This window comes from Limulus polyphemus, unplaced genomic scaffold, assembly GCF_000517525.1.
Source record: "Limulus polyphemus unplaced genomic scaffold, Limulus_polyphemus-2.1.2 Scaffold5173, whole genome shotgun sequence".
NCBI lineage: Eukaryota > Metazoa > Arthropoda > Merostomata > Xiphosura > Limulidae > Limulus > Limulus polyphemus.
The window spans coordinates 39,706-55,256 of record NW_013670783.1 but is presented as its reverse complement, the minus strand read 5'-3'; the positions used below and the strand labels follow the sequence as shown (position 1 = coordinate 55,256).

Genomic DNA, 15,551 nt, shown 5'->3' with positions numbered 1-15,551 from the left:
TAGTTATGGTTTATCTGGAAGTAGTGCTGGAATAGGTTAGTTGTTTCATAAGTTAATTGTTATTAAACAACGTACGCTGTGTATAGTTATGGTTTATCTGGAAGTAGTGCTGGAATAGGTTAGTTGTTTCATAAGTTAATTGTTATTAAACACCGTACGCTGTGTATAGTTATGGTTTATCTGGAAGTAGTGCTGGAATAGGTTAGTTGTTTCATAAGTTAATTGTTATTAAAGTTGTCCCAGCTAATTTTATTGGAGTTCATGTCTGTATAAACAAAATTACTTGTTTAACAGAAAATATTAAGTTTTTTATATAACAGTTCTAAATTCATTCCAGGTAAGTTGGCCAGTCTTTGTGAACATTTAACAGCTTAGGAACTCACTTGTATATTTTTCTTTTAAGTTTTTCTTGTTCGTGAAATATTTTAATGTGTTAAATGTTCATGAAGTGTCATATTAAGTTGTTAAATCTTCATGAAGTGTCACTAAGATGTTAAATGTTCATGAAGTGTCACTAAGATGTTAAATGTTCATGAAGTGTCATATTAAGTTGTTAAATCTTCATGAAATGTCATATTAAGTTGTTAAATCTTCATGAAGTGTCACTAAGATGTTAAATCTTCATGAAATGTCATATTAAGTTGTTATATTTTCATGAAATGTCATATTAAGTTGTTATATCTTCATGAAGTGTCACTAAGATGTTATATCTTCATGAAGTGTCCTACTAGGGTGTTAAATGTTCATGAAATGACCTACAATGGTGTTAAATGTTCATGAAGTATACTAAAGTGAAAACTTCAGACTAGTGTTTTATTCAGTGGTTTATATAGCATTTTTTATCCTTACCTATCTTGAGTATTTGTGAAGTAGCAGAGTTTATTGGAACTACACAGAGTTATTTAGTTTTATTTATGGATGAATGGATTAAGATACAGATAAATTGTTGGGTTAGTAGAGTGGTAAGTTGTAAGTTCCAGTTTTACTGGACATTGTGACACTTGGAGTGTTCTGTAGTTTTAAATTACATGAGCACAGTTACATTTAGGAAAACTGTTCTTGGCAGGATGTCCATGTTACAGTATTCTGTAAAGAATGCTTCAAAACTCACAACAGCTTATTAAAATACAAAACCTTACAAGGCCCCTTTTAGAGGGTCAGAGAGGCCTTGTCCACTTTTATCTTTTGAGGCCCCTAGCTATAATAAAAAAAAACGTGAAAACAAAATAAGACAATTATTAGCCTACAAGAAAAGTGAAACCTCAGTTGAATATTTTTTTATTTAACATATGTCTATTAACACATTTCACAAGTTGCGAAATTTAACAAATGCAAAAAAAACAAGTATTTAAATTTGAGGCCCGTGTCAAATGCCCCCCCAACTAATTGGCCCCGCTTAAGATGATGATTATAACCCACACGTTATGTTTATTAATATGCGTGGAAATAGAGTGTTATAAGCATTCTCACTTAACAGTCCAGCTAGCTTGATAGAGAGACAACCATATTAAACGTTGTATTTTATTGATAATGGATACTAGTTAACATGTATTGGCATGGTTGTGTTATAAAACGTTAGTCATGGTTTGATTATAAAGCAGAGGAAAGAAAAACGAAACAACTCAAACTACCGCTACCACATTTCTTTAAACTGAGCTTTTTTTTACCATAGTTTGCACGTATTCAGTCACGAGGTCTATTTTTCAGGTGTGCTTCGTCACAGTTAATATTATAATTACGGCAGATAGAAATGATGATAAGATGTAGCTGTGAGAACAAGTTTGTAGTAACAAACAGGATATTCACATTCCGGCAACGACATACCGTTTTTCCACTTCAATGCAAACAAATTAAGCTTGATAAAAAATGTTTGATAATCTGTGGTGGCGTTTGAAGTTTTGTTTTACTTCGTAGAAAGTGTAAACAAGGAAATGAATCATAGTTAACTTATTACTTCAATGACGGAACAAATAATTCCCCATTAACAGACTATAAGTACTTTACTACTTGTTACTGAAAACTAGTAACTTATAACAAGTTTCCAGTAATATTTTGGACCATTGATGGCGAAGTTTAAAAATAAAACAACCGTTTATGACGTATGTTAACGATATTCCAAACGGGAAGAATGATGTGTAGGTCAGAAGCTAGATACACACAGACAATTAAATAATTTCCTCATTTTAAAAGTTACAATCCAGTAATACTTTCATAATACATGTAAATTACTTTTTGTTTATATATTGTGTGGTTTTTCTGTTAGAAGATAGATGGCGCTATTACATTATTGACTTCCAAATATAAACAAAAATTTTAAGACGTATTAATGAGATTTTCTCATCCACGATTTTTAAGAATTAACTGTCACAAGGTAATTCTTTTTCTACAGGATAAATGAGTGACTTAACAGATGAAAACTTAATTTACAAGCCGAGCCTATGTGATTGAATGTCGGGCCTCGGTCTCTGCATGAGCAACAAGCACTCTTTAAGTTAATATGCAAGCTCTATTCATCATTGGCCCCTGCTAAGATCCTGAAGTTATTAAAATTGACTTCTACGTCACATTCTCCAAGGACACGTTCAAGACTCGACTTAGTAGGAGCTCTGAAATTCGCGTTTTTTTTTTATGGGAGTTGACAATATCCTGTTAATAAACTCTATATGTAAATTTATAAACTACACTTGATGACATCAAATCTGGAATACGGTCTTTAATTCCAAAAAGAAAAACAAAAAATGAAGACGACAGCTAGGCTTAAAACGAACACCTCAACTCAATTTACTGATACACCTTTCAAGGTACATTTTTTAATTGGTTTTTAATATTCGAGGAATATTTTATCCATTGATGTACAGAGCCTGATATCAATCAGACAAGATGGACATTTGAATGCACCTCTCAGTAGCTTGTAGCGTTTTGATGTTAATTTTATATTTGTTTATCTAATTTACTCAAGCCTATGGAACTTGGACAACTGACTGTCGGGTCGGGGGAATGTAACAAGAGCACTGGCGACTTGGCCGATACTGACTGTCGGGTCGGGGGAATGTAACAAGAGCACTGGCGACTTGGCCGATACTGACTGTCGGGTCGGGGGAATGTAACAAGAGCACTGGCGACTTGGCCGATACTGACTGTCAGGTCAGAGGAATTTTGTGACGAGCAGTGGTGACATAGACGGTTTTGATACTTATGCTGTCAGTGATACTTGTGTGTGTGTGTGTATATATATATATATATATATATATATACATACACACACACGCATTATACCCGCCCCCAGTGACTGGAAAGTTTGAGTTAATCAACCTATTTAGGTTGTTTCATGGACTTTAAAAAGGTTAATTGTATTTCACTCTTGGTTTCACTCACAGCCCAAGCTCTGAGCTACTTATACCGCCCACCGTGAAAAGTAATTGTTGAACATTTCAGTCATGCTAAGAGCCGCTCAACAATAACATACAGTAAATCTACATTTTTATTATTTAAGTTATGTCATATTTTGAAATATGAATAATAGTGTGATTAATTCCTAACAATTTAGTGCAGAATATCGTGCTTGTGAAATAAAATTTTGCATCAGTATTATTCATGTCTGTTCTACCGTCATTTCAAAAGTGAATGTTGAGCTTTGCCTGCGTGCTCAGCTTTTCAAACGGCCGCTGTAAACGGATACAGACGAAGGCTTGGTCAGACACCACGGGTCGCAATATACATACATAGATATGTCGGTGTCACGAAGTTGTTTAAAAACTCCAGGAATGACTAGTGTTTAAACGTCACCACATTATTTTCCTTTGGCTGCTAAGTAACTAAAACAAGTTTACTAACACGTTTAACGTTTCTTAGGCAAATTTATATAAATATCCCATTAATGTGTTGAACTTCAATAACGTGATATGGGTTCTAAAGACAGATAAAACACAGAATTTCGAACCTCAACTACAGTTTAGTGAACAGATTGCTGTTTTCCGTTAAATAATAGTTTCGAGCGGCGTAACAGACGTAAGGAATGTTGAGTGAGGTCAGTAGTGTACAACCTTCGGAACGATCTGAAAATCGCTGCGTGTGGTACTAACTTGTATGCAACAGGAAGAAGCCGGATTATCCCGAGTCGGTGCCTGTGGTCTACCAAGTGCTACCGCTGTGGGACGCTTGACGTGTTAGAAAGGTAATTAGGTCCGTAGGTAGTCATTTCTTTTATCCACATAATTCACTTCCAACGTGAGTGAGGTATTGAATCTGAGCATAGCGGACGACCTTTCCTTTGTTAAGACTTGTCAAATCGTCTTCAGACTGGACAAATGATCGTTTCTTGTCATTCAAGGATTACACTAGAACAGCCCAGTTTCTAACCAAATCTGTGAAAGATTCTTTACTTCTCCCACCTAATTGGAAGGCTTGGATATTGACGGGCTCTGCCATTAATATACTATTATTAGTTACAGTGAACAAAAAGCAGTAGTACCACCGTGAGAGGCTAAGTAGAATATGTAACGTGGAGAAAGGATTTATTAATTTAACAGCTTTATCTGCTCCGTAGACCGTGTTAGTAGCAGTTTTGGCTTCTATCTCACAGCAACGGTTTGGCCTCTTGTCTGACAGTGTGGTAGCAACAGTTTTGGCCTATGCTTCACTGTAGGCAAGCAACAGTTTTGGCCTCTGCCTCGAAGTGTGATAGCAGCAGTTTTAGACTCCGACTCCTAGTGTTATCATATTTGGCTTCTGTTTCAGTGTGGTAACAACGGTTTTGGTTTTGGCCTCTGACTCACAGTGTGGTAACAACGGTTTTGGTTTTGGCCTCTGACTCACAGTGTGGTAACAACAGTTTTGGTTTTGGTCTCTGACTCACAGTGTGATAGCAGCAGTTTTAGCCTCCGACTCACCGTGTTACCAGCTTTGGCTTCTGTTTCACAGTGTCGTAACAGCAGTTTTGACCTCAGAATGTGATAGCAACAATGAAGTATCAACATCTTTATTAACCTAGTAATCTTGTGTACTATCAGAATATATGTAAAGGGGATTGACCTTACTAGCTCATCCGTAAAGTATTGTAGAGGCCACTAAAAAACTTGTGTAAAGTTGTTGTGTAGTTGTATTCGAGACAAAATTCAGTTTATACAGTTGGCACTAGAATTAAATTATCTAGCTAATTTTACAATATCTAACTGTAGTGTAGTCTTAATTACTCGCGGTTGTTATAGATTGTTTTTTTTATTTTTTAGGTCGAGGATCAGTACGAGGACGGGGGTCAGGAGTTGCCAGGGGCCATCGTGGCCCACCTAGAGTCAATCATAGTCAGAAATCGCCGTCAGAGGGACAAAGTGCAGAACCAGCGAAGACGTCAACATCTTTAGGATTTTATGTACAGAACTCACCACAGTAGCCCCCTCTGTAATAATATTTAGTTTGTCCAGCAGAAAGGAGTGGTCATTACTTGCGGGACTGGTTAAAAAGGGGGACTACATCAGCTTTTTACTTTGCTCAAGATGATTGTAACCCCTCAAGAGGCCAATGGACAGTTCACATGGCCGTGGTCAACCGGTCTGTTGCACTACGTTGATGTTAGACTGTGTTTAAGTGGACACAAGCAGGGTCAAATTTCTCTGGACAGGGACCTCTTTGAAACGTGTAGTGTAGAATATTAACTCTTGTTCGGGAGATGTATCGATAGTGTATGTGCGTGTGTATAAATTTAGTGTGTTTGACAAGTGAACATTTCCAAAGAACAAACAGCGCGAACCTGACTTTGGAAATCATTGTAGATTCGATCGCGAGGTAGACGTACACTTTTACATTATTAGCATGTACAGAGATCAGCTTCAAATATGAAATTAAAAGTTGCTTATTTCATACTGTAGTCGTTTGATGTTGATAAACTACATCACCTGAATAATCCAGTTACTTTATATTATAATCATTAACAAGCCTTTACATTTACACAAGTATTCATACATTCGGTAGTATAACTCTTGTTAAACGTACAGTTTGATGGATGTTGAAGAGGGGTTACCATGGGAAATCCTCCTTGGACGTATTATTTGGTAAATGTCATAAAAAAGCTGCTTTAAAATCGTAAAGGTATTCATATTACTGAAGCATGGGCTAGTTAGATATTGGGGTTTATTCCCGTATTGTGCTGATAGTTTATTTCAAGCCATCTTTACGTTCACGTTTATAAACTAAACGGGTTACCTGTGTTCTGCCCATCGTACGTAATAAAACTACATTTTTAGCGTTATAAGCCCTCAGACTTGTCACTGAGCTCCCACTGGGGAGTGTGTGATTGTTGTGTTGCTAACCGAACGTACATAGTTTCATTTTCTCAGTAATCCCTCCTAGTAATATTCTCGGAAAAATCTGTAAAAAGCGAACAGTGAATTGGTGGTATTCAATAATTATATTTAACAAGTAAAACGTGTTAGTAGGCTTTAAGCATTCTAAATGCCAGGCACGTGTGTGAGCCATTTTCATGTTTTGGGACATTGTGCGTGAATAAAATAGTTGATAAGAAGATTATTTAAATATGATGTCGTTACATTCGAACTTCATCAGTCAGTTTGCCCCTGCATTAAACAACTAGTGTAAAAGTCCGTCAAAAATGACAGGAAATCAAGGCCTACCATATTTGAATCCTTCAGTATACATTTGTAACTTTGCCACCCATAAACAGACATAAGACAAAGGGTTTTCTAGCTTCGGGAAACCAAAGCCTATCAAGAACAATATCTACTTTACGTAAAGAGTGTCTCTTCCCAGCATTCATTGATCACGGTTATTTTCTAATCATTGCAATAGTTCTCTTAAAACCATATTCGATCATCGTTCACAAACTTCTCATCATAACAAACAACAAATTAATTTAACTCGGTTCTAAATAAATCCTTGGTATAGAAACTCCTTCCTTGACAGATTTTTATATAGCAGAAAAAGTGGCGACATTTAGGAGCTATTTACGCGTATGTTAGAGATTAAATTCAACTAAAATGGGAACGGGCAATGAACATAGGACAAAAAGTGGAACTGGACTAATGTAACTCACAAAATTGGGAGAAATTAAGCGTGACCGACGACAGACACTTGGCGTTTATAATTATGATGCTGCTCGTGTAACATTCTTTGTAAACAAACAGTTGACAAATAACTTAAGTTTAGCCCAATAAAGTCACTAAGTTCGTAGCAGTTAGTAAAATCATTATCAACCACGAGTGTTACATCATTACGTAACAATCACACGGTTTCTTTTATAGCCATACGCAGTGTCTAGATGGCTTATTATTGGAATTTAGAGATAGATGCTAACTCTCAGAATGTCATTAGTATTTCAACACTATTGGGTTGTGTTGTTTGAAGTATTACCAAGAATTTATCTGTGCCGTTTCTGTTAGCCGTTGTTAGAACGTTAGTTCCTGGTAAAATTATCATTGACAGTATTCAAGTGTAAACGACCAATAGAATGAATCTTTATGCTTAAGCCTACAATGTTTCGTTGTTCTGTGTCCATGTGGATATACATAGTTGTGTTTGTGCAAAAACATTCCAAAGTCCATTTCTATTGCTGCATCCTTTAGACAGAAAAAAATTAACAAATCAACTGACATTTGTTACTTGTGTTTAATTGAAGGAATTGTTAGTTTCGAACGAGTGTTTCACGAGATATAACAGGTGTCGTTTTTCTGTCAGGAAAGTTTTCTTGTTCACTATTTTTATTATTTGATTTGTACATGAAACATATAGCGTAATCACGTCACTTGTTTGTATTAAATAGAGGTTGTTGTAAAAGCTACTTACTGGAAGAAATGCTACACGATTTTAATACAGTCGTAATGTGTTAAACAGTGGTAGATGCTAGACATGTTTCATCAGTTAATGGTCGTCTTGCCCACCAGGTCCTCCGATACGAGCAAAAAAAAACCTATCTGTTTTGGTTTAATCTTTCCAAGTTTTCAACACTAGTATCGGTAGGATTGCACGTTTAGTTGAAGGAATAACCCTCATCGGGGGGTGTCATTGTAATGAAGTATGAAGTTAATTCTGTATACTGGTTATCAATCAAGTATGGAACTAACATACCAAATATCTGGTCCGAGAATGTTAAAAAGTACCTATCGTGGTCTATTGATGTCAAACGAACAATTTGGTTGCAATGATATACTCATTTCTGTTGTTAGAACATCGCGAAACAATCCTTTAAACTAAGGTAACTATTAAGTCCGACACCAGGTGTTCAAGAGTTTAAACACCTGACTAGTGGGAGCGAATTACAACCGCCATATCCATGAATTTAAATACGCTATTCATCTGATACTCTTGTCCTCATCAGCAGTTCAAATTGGATAATGATTCCTGTACCGATTCTCCGAGATTCTGGTTACTGCTCTGTCTGAACTTATGTTACATTGACGTCACTAATGATGGTTAATTGAATACTTTGTACGACTTACCACTAATAGCTTTAGTTTTTATTTATTATAGATTTTTAACTTCCTGTGTCCTGACTACCTACGGAAATGGATGACCGTTGGCCTGCTTTCAGGTTGGCTATAACAGCTACGATGATTGGCATTTTTTTCGATAAGGTAACTAATTTTGTCTGCTATGACAACATTGTGTCTCTACCAACAGATGTCGCCATGGTCCACGACTGTACACGTGTTATATTTCTTATGGTGAACTTCCGTTTTGTATCAATGGGATTTTCTTAGCTCGGACATGAAAACATAGATGATCTGATGTAGCGTAGCGTAAATGGCAATATTCTAATTTTTTCGTTATAGTTTAACCACACTCGTGGCTCCCCCCTTAAATTTCACAAAAAATTGCGCGTACTATGATGTAAACTTAACATCATAGTTAAACTAAGTAGTTTTAGCATTTTTTATTAAAACTGTTAATTTGTGTTTGTTTTTAAGCACACATTCTTTTAGTCCGTTGACTTGCACCGTAAAAGCTTATCCCCTAAATATGTTTTCCTTATTTTCCGGGGCCCGGCATGGCCAGATGGTTACGGCACTCGACTCGCAATCCGCGGGTTCGAATCCCCATCCCACCAAACATGCTCGCCCCTTTAGCCGTGGAGGTGTTATTATGTGCGGTCAATCCCACTGTTCGTTGGTAAAAGAGTTGGCGGTGGGTGGTGATGACTAGTTGCTTACCCTCTAGTCTTACAATGCTAAATTCGGCCCTCGTGTATCTTTGCGTGAATTCCAGAACAAACCTTCCCCCCCCCCCCCACATGACTCCACTGTTGGCTGTAATAATTAACTTATTTATACAGATTCAGACTGAGGAAATTCGGCTGTATTAAGATTTTCTATGCTAATGATAACTCTTGACGACAAAGGTAAATCTAATTTCAACGTCTACTGAATTCTGTATATAAACGTGTGTAAGATTAATGATGAGAAGCCAGAATGGCCTGGTGTAGGTTCACCGTTGTTTAATGTAAGAAAGTAAACAGTGAAGAAAATTACGCGTTGTTTAAATATCAACACATATATCTGGTTATTAAGTTTCGGGTTATGTTCTCATTCCCAAACGTGATAGAATTTTTAGCCCCTGCCTTCGCTGGCTCAGCGTCAAGTTCGAGGGCTTACGATGCAAAAATTCGGAGGTTTATTCCTGCAGTTGGCATAGCGCACTTAGCCCACAGTGTAGCTTTATATTTAAAGAGATGAAACAATTTGCCAATAAAAGGTGCCCTCAGCGGTATGTCTGCAGACATATAAGGCTAAAAATCGGGTTTCAATACCTGTGGTGAGTAGAGCACAGTTAGCCCATTGTGTAACTTTGTGCTTAACTATAAACCAAAAATATCGTTAATAAATGATACTTAGGTCTGGAATATTCGAATTTGTGAAACTATAAAACTCATGAGAAAACAAAAGGTACAGTGTCCGTCTGAAAATGACTTGTATTAGCCCTGATCCTTGCCACTTCATTCAATTAAAAATCATGGTCAGCAGACATGTTTTTTTTTACAAGCTGACCACACCTCGTGAAGATTGGTATGGCGACACTAACGCAGTGCTTTTATTTGTGTTCTGGTGTGTACAATCGTATCAAAGCGTTTGAAGGAAATAACTTCACCCGTTAACACATGCAAACGAACATGTTGAACTTGAAATTTTCAGCTTTTACCACGACTCTACCGTAACCAGGCAACGGGAGCACGTGCAACCCCACCATTGAAACACGCTGGGCACGAGAGTAGGTGATTACTTTTCACGAAGCTAGGCGTCTCGTTACGTTGCCTCTGATAAATCTCTGCCCTGAGGACTTTCTCATGAACTTTTTGCTCTGCGCCGGATTGGGTGTACGTGAACAGATATATAAGGCTTTCTCGATTTTTATAGTTTTTCTCCCCCCCCCCCCTTTCGTGGGGCTCGGTGAGTCTAAATTGGTTTAATACAGAAGACAGTGTTCTTTTACAACCAGGATATATTTTTTCTTGTAATCATTAAAAACGGTAATTCTGTTAATTATCCCGTTCACTTTGTGGTAAGTCCAAGAACATTTATTTTCTTAACATACACAATGCTGGTCATAAGCAATAATTACACCCACCCTGTTCAACGGTATGTATTTTTGATGCATATTCCTTTAGATACAGTATCAGTTTTTTTGTTGTATGTTTGTTTCAGTACGTGTTCCTAGTAGTTTTCCAACGCTTTGGAATCGATATGCAGAGTGGTTATCTTAGGCAACAGTCATGTACAACAACACCTAGTACGATTTCTTAAACAGATACAGCTATTATTATGTGCAACGCAACATCATACTGTTTAACACAACAATGTCCCACCCCCAAATGGCTCAGTGATAAGTTTGAGGGCGTTTAACGCTAAAACTAGGTTTTCGATACCTGTGGTGGGCAAAACACAGACAGCCCATTGCGTAGCTCTCTGCATAAACAAAAATAGTGACCATCACTTCTGACAGGTATGATTGTTACACAACAGTAGTGTCCATCACTTCTGACAGGTATGATTGTTACACAATAATTGTGTCCATCACTTCTGATAGGTATGACTGTTACACAATAGTTGTGTCCATCACTTCTGACAGGTATGATTGTCACACAACAGTAGTGTCCATCACTTGTGACAGGTATGATTGTTACACAATAGTTGTGTCCATCACTTCTGACAGGTATGACTGTTACACAATAATTGTGTCCTTCACTTCTGACAGGTATGACTGTTACACAATAATTGTGTCCATCACTTCTGATGGGTAGGACTGTTACACAGTAGTTGTGTCCATCACTTCTGACAGGTATGATTGTTACACAACAGTAGTGTCCATCACTTCTGACAGGTATGACTGTTACACAATAATTGTGTCCATCACTTCTGACAGGTATGATTGTTACCCAATAATTGTGTCCATCACTTCTGACGGGTATGACTGTTACACAACAGTATTGTCCATCACTTCTGACAGGTATGATTGTTACACGACAGTAGTGTCCATCACTTCTGACAGGTATGATTGTTACACAATAGTTGTGTCCATCACTTCTGACAGGTATGACTGTTACACAACAGTAGTGTCCATCACTTCTGACAGGTATGACTGTTACACAACAGTAGTGTCCATCACTTCTGACAGGTATGATTGTTACACAATAGTAGTGTCCATCACTTCTGACGGGTATGACTGTTACACAATAGTTGTGTCCATCACTTCTGACAGGTATGACTTACACAATAGTAGTGTCCATCACTTCTGACAGGTATGACTGTTACTACATTTTTAAGTGCCACCAGGAAAACCAAGTAAATGATTCTTTATATAACTGTTTTCTGACAACTGTGTGTCGAAGAGATCGGAACATTAACTTTATTACAAGATCGTACTCGCATTAATGCCATATTTGGTAAGCCAACGCCTAAGAAAGTATAGAGTTACTTAACTTGTCAGCCTAGCAACGCCTTTATATTTCATTCATAAAACAAATACCTCCTCTCGAAACAGTTCGCTGCCGAGAAAAGCAGCGGCCCCTGGTTCGTGCAGAACGACCTTGATTTGAGCTCCGTTCAGCACGTTCTCATGTTAGGTCAACGTTGAAAATTCTTGAACCGAGTTTTTTAGAGCTACGACACGAGACACCGATTTTTCTAACCCTTAACCAGAGAGAAAACGAGGTGTCGCTCTCGTCTGAAGGCCTAGAATCGGTGGTTCCCAAACTGTCTGTCAGTCGCGAGAGGGATCGACAGGGATTAACCAAAATTCGGCTCTCTACGAGCCCATAATTGATTGTTTGTTTTTTTAATTACCTTATAAGTTTTGTTTTTCAGTTAGGAAACTGTTTAAAAAAAAACATTGTAGTTAGTAAAAGGTTATTTAATGTGTAAAAAGCCAATTTGCTAATGAACCCAATGTAGTCATAATCCGACCGGACGTATTCGTCGTAGAACAAGACAAAGCATAAATATATTTTGATCATAAATGGCCCTAAAATATTTTTGAACAGACAAAACTAAAATGCATAAGATCTATAAGAATTTACTGAAACATATTAAAACAGTATCCCCTTCCCCTATTGGGCATGGGTTTTCGGAAAATTGACCGATAAATCGTGAGTTGAGATGCTAATTTCCATACGTTATTACATAGACAATAAGCGAACTAATCAATAATTATTAACCTTTCATATTTCAAGTACCTACGCATGCGCATTGTCACTTTTCAATCTCACTAGCTGTCCTATTTTATGTAATTAATAAATAATCCTTTTTTTTATTTATAATGTCTTAAAACAAAACTACAAAACGAGTTTTATTTATGACGTCATGTCCAACACTCATGTTATCGTGCCGCCCCACCCAAGCCTTTGTTTTTATTATTTTGAGAAATATAAAATATCTCATTAATGAATTACGAAACGTGCTACGTCATCAACAGTTCGTGTGTTCTTTAGAAATTAAGGTTCAAAGGTGCCCCCCCCCCCTAAGATTTTGTTGAAATGGCGCACTGGTGGCCCGTTCATTTTATACTACAGGTTCTTATCCAGAGAAAACGTAAATGTAAATACTTTTAAATAAAAGATGAATCTAAGATAAATAGACATGCAGAGCGACAAATACTTGACTGGTCATGAAGAACAATATCATGACCAGTCAAGTCGCCGGCACAAGAAGAACAATATCATGACCAGTCAAGTCGCTGCCACACGAAGAACAATATCATGTACCGGCGACTTGACTGGTCATGATATTGTTCTTCATGTACCGGGGACTTGTCTGGTCATGATATTGTTCCTCATGTGCCGGCGACTTGTCTGGTCATGATATTGTTCTTCTTATGCCGGCGACTTATCTGGTCATGATATTGTTCTTCTTGTGCCGGCGACTTGTCTGGTCATCATGCCATGTCACAACATGATCAGCTCCCAGTTACTGTGGTATCCATGTGTATCTTGTTGAGTCTACCAGTACTTTAACCCACGAAAGCATGAAAACTTGGATTCTTAACAGGATGAGTATTAGACGTGATAGACTGTATCTCGTGTCTCCGCAAATGCTAAGGTGAAATTATTATTGTTATTTATTTTTTATTTCCTTCCTTTTTTTTTCTCCCATAGCATGTTTATCTCCAGTATTTATTCAGTATGACGTTACCTGTATGTCTTGGTCTACGACACAACGGTGTCTGACTGACCCTGGCCTAATCCCTCGAAAGCACTTATATGATTTTAAGTACATGAATTACTCGTTAGTGCCCCTAGAAATGATATGGGGCGCTTATCAAATATTAATAAATAGTATGATACTTATACACACATTTAATAACAAAAGTTTTAATTGTATACAAATGTTACAGATCTATTGTGATACATTTCACAAAATACGCAGACACAGGAACGTTGCCAACTTTGTCTCATAACTGCAGTAACCCATATTGACTTTCTTTTTGGGTCAGCTGGGAATCTGTACAAAGAAATACAGTGGAAAGGCATTTTCAAGTTGTTGTTTTTTTTTCTTCTCTCTCTCTCCACTGCACACTCTGTCTAATATGGCAAACACAAGATCGCGTGATGTCATGACGTCATTCTGGAAAAGTCTATTATTTACAAGATAACAGATGCAATACATTAGTTACAGTTCAACAAATGTTAGGTACAAACACTATAAACAACAGACACCACATTTTAGATATTTTTTTATTCTAATTTTTGCCATGGACTTGTCTCCACAATAAGGGACCATAGACATATTTCTCACTTTATTAAACAATTCAAATAAACTAAATGTGGAAAAGAGTACATCATGCAATGGAAAGACAATATTTACTCATAGTTTCATTTTTCTTTTGTTACATTCTATATAACAAAAACTGGTTATATAAATAAACTGAAAATAACATATTGATCGTTTTACCTAGTAATTAGAGACAGTTACAACCTGAGACCTAGTTCTTGTTTTGCCTATTTTGAATATCAGACTGTTAATGTAAAGTGTTACCTTAAACGAAAATAGATAACAATACAGTAATACTACGGTTGTTTCAAATCAGAATGTTAAAAACCACCGCTATAGACGTACACATTTGTTATTTGAATAAGTCAACGAAGCGTCACATGTGCTCTGCAAGTAGTTTAACACTTCCTAAAAATCACTTACATTCAGTTCCTAACAGGCTACATTTCCAAAATTAACAAATCTTTGCTGCTCTAACGACAAGCTAGCCTATACTACAGAAGTAAGACTAACTAACCTACACTACAGAATTAAGACTAACTAGCCTGCACTACAGAAGTAAGATTAACTAACCTACACTACAGAAGTAAGACTAACTAACCTACACTACAGAATTAAGATTAACTAGCCTGCACTACAGAAGTAAGATTAACTAGCCTATACTACAGAAGTAAAACTAGCTAGCCTACACTACAGAAGTAGAATTAACGAGCCTACATTACAGAACTAAGACTAACTAGCCTACACTAGAGAAGTAAGACTAACTAACCTACACTACAGAATTAAAATTAACTAGCCTGCACTACAGAAGTAAGATTAACTAGCCTATACTACAGAAGTAAAACTAGCTAGCCTACACTACAGAAGTAGAATTAACGAGCCTACATTACAGAACTAAGACTAACTAGCCTACACTACAGAAGTAAGACTAACTAGCCTATACTACAGAACTAAGACTAACTAGCCTATACTACAGAACTAAGACTAACTAGCCTATACTACAGAATTAAGTTTAACTAGCCTATACTACAGAAGTAAGACTAACTAGCCTACACTACAGAAGTAAGACTAACTAGCCTATACTACAGAATTAAGTTTAACTAGCCTATACTACAGAAGTAAGACTAACTAGCCTACACTACAGAACTAAGACTAACTAGCCTATACTACATAAGTTTAACTAGCCTATACTACAGAAGTAAGTTTAACTAGCCTGCACTACAGAAGTAAGACTAACTAGCCTATACTACAGAAGTAAGTTTAACTAGCCTATACTACAGAACTAAGACTAACTAGCCTATACTACAGAACTAAGACTAACTAGCCTATACTACAGAACTAAGA

At 36.9% G+C, this 15,551-nt stretch overlaps 2 long non-coding RNA genes across 2 annotated transcripts in view; one reads left to right on the top strand and one right to left on the bottom strand.

The window, feature by feature from the left end:
- The first annotated feature begins 53 nt into the window (after nt 1-53).
- LOC111089072 lies at nt 54-5,856 on the top strand. The gene is made up of 2 exons (XR_002613419.1): nt 54-201; nt 5,229-5,856. It is a non-coding gene; the product is annotated as an uncharacterized LOC111089072 (long non-coding RNA).
- An 8,133-nt stretch (nt 5,857-13,989) lies between these two features.
- The window catches only part of LOC111089073, a 7,422-nt gene continuing 5,860 nt past the window's right edge, over nt 13,990-15,551 (bottom strand). The window contains exon 2 of the long non-coding RNA XR_002613420.1: nt 13,990-14,070. This is a non-coding gene — a long non-coding RNA (uncharacterized LOC111089073). The remainder of the gene's footprint in view (nt 14,071-15,551) is intronic.